We start from the raw sequence: 2,154 nt of genomic DNA on the forward strand, positions 1-2,154 counted from the left end.
CCATCCACCCACCCACCAATCCATCCATCCATCCACCCATCCATCCACCCATCCACCCACTCACCCATCCACCCATCCATCCATCCACCCACCCATCCATCCACCCATCCACCCATCCACCCATCTATCCATCCACCCACCTGTCACATAGCGTGGCAGATACAACAACGACTCACATGTGGTTCCTGCCCCTACACCCTCAACACTCATACCCTAGTGGGGGACTCCTACAACCAACGAATGCAGAAGATTTTAGCTCCCTGATGGCCATTTGTATTTGAAGTTGGGGGGTGGGGGGCTGCACAAATATTCACAACTTAATAGAGGTCTCTCTGGCATTGTGCCAAAGTGAAGCTGAGGAAGAGTTAAACTTTTATGTTTTTTGGTTGTTCAGCCTCTGTAGAGAGTCTCAAAAATTCTCGATGCCAGCTATATTTCAAGTTGTCATGGCAAGCTATAGGGAAAAGTTTTCAATTAGCAATAATCATGCCTCAGGCAAACCTCATTGGCTATGGTACTGCTACTGCAGAAAGCTAAGGAGTTATTTTTAAGCAAGGGCGCTGCCTTCCCAGCATGTCTGAAACTTATCCAGGGTGAGTCAGATCACCCCTGTTCTTGGGGACCTCTTACACCAGCTACTGGTCGCCAGGTCTAGGGGAAGTTAGTGACCTCAGCCCTGGAAGGGGAGCCTCAAAGTCACTGGTGAGCCTCAAAAGAGGCTGGCAGGGCTGCCTGCCCAGACCCATCTGCTACAGTTATAATGGGGAGTGTCCTTGGGTAATGAACTGCTATGTAGAGCTCCTGATTAAGCACTAATTAATTATTAATGCACTGTGTCATAATCTTGCCTGGCCCTTTCTATGCCAAAGAATTGTATCCCGCAATTCTGTTTGTAATCCCACATTTTCTGATTTGTGGCCCTGGTGGCCCCTTTTCAAGCTCACCTGTCTCTGCAGTGGCCAGATGGATCACTGGGGGTACATGCACCATGAGGTCATTGTCCACTGGTAGTAGGTGGCATGAATGATGACTCATGGCTATAACATGTGTGAACAGCAACCAATACACTGGCTGGGGTCAGCCACACTTGGAATTCTGGCTGTAATGCTACTGTGGTTTGGATGTTTGTCTCCTGAAACCTCATGTTGAAATTTGATCCCTGATGTTGGAGGTGGGGGCTTATGGGAGGTGTTTGGGTCATGGGGACAAATCCCTCATGAAGGTCTTGGTACTGTCCTTGTCCTTGTTATAATGAGTAGGTTCTTGCTCTATTAGTTCCCTCAAAAGCTGGTTGTTTAAAGAGCCTGGAACCTCCCTCTCCTCTCTCTGGCTTTCCCTCTCCCCATGTGATTCTTACACATACCGGCTTCCCTTTGCCTTCTGCCATGAGTGGAAGCAGCCTGAATTCGTCACCAGAGGCAGACGCTGGCACCATGCTTATTGTAGAGTCTGCAGAACCATGAGCCAAAGAAACCTCTTTTCTTTATAAGTTACCCAGGCTCAGATATATCCTTTATGGCAATGAAAATGGACTAAGGCAAATGTACTCATGTTGGTGTTACCTCGATCACGTTGCTTAACCCTTTGAGCCCTTCTCATCCATACAGGAAGGAGAAGAGTAGCACCTGCCTCACGTGTTTAACCAGAAATAGGACCTCAGGCTCCAGTGACGGATCAAGACATGTCTTCTCCCGAGGTTTCCTTTGCTGTACTTCACTTGGGGCCATCTCAGGAACCAGTGTGAGGTCACTGGAGATGCCACTTGGGGGAGGCATTCAGCTGTGCCTCTGGCCTGCACCTGCGCTTGGTTTATGGGTGGGGTCAGTTGTTGGGACTATTTTAGTTACAGGTTCCAGAAATCCATCTTCAAGCTGCAAAGGGGAATCCTTGTAAGGATTTGGGGGTATCTCCCAGAATCTGAGGGTAAGAACTGAGCCGGCTTTCAGGAGCAATGGGAACTCATGGTTTGGCTCCACCTGTGTCTCATCCTGGCTTCTCTTTGTGAATCTGCATTTTTCTTTTCCTGGAGATGAGATTTTCTTCCTTCTCTGTCCATGTGGCATGACATGTAGTCACCACTGCTCTCGAAATTTAGCTTCTCATAATCCCAACGCTTTGGGAGGCTGAGGCAGGTGGATCACCTAACTTCAGGAG

The 2,154-nt window shown here is 48.6% G+C and overlaps 1 non-coding gene across 1 annotated transcript; it reads right to left on the bottom strand.

Annotated features, from left to right (window-relative positions):
- Nucleotides 1-394: 394 nt before the first annotated feature.
- LOC116481383 (U4 spliceosomal RNA) lies at nt 395-535 on the bottom strand. The gene has a single exon (XR_004251542.1). It is a non-coding gene; the product is annotated as a U4 spliceosomal RNA (small nuclear RNA).
- Between the last annotated feature and the right edge of the window lie 1,619 nt (nt 536-2,154).

Source organism: Hylobates moloch, unplaced genomic scaffold (genome assembly GCF_009828535.3).
Source record: "Hylobates moloch isolate HMO894 unplaced genomic scaffold, HMol_V3 SCAFFOLD_13, whole genome shotgun sequence".
Taxonomy (NCBI): Eukaryota; Metazoa; Chordata; class Mammalia; order Primates; family Hylobatidae; genus Hylobates; species Hylobates moloch.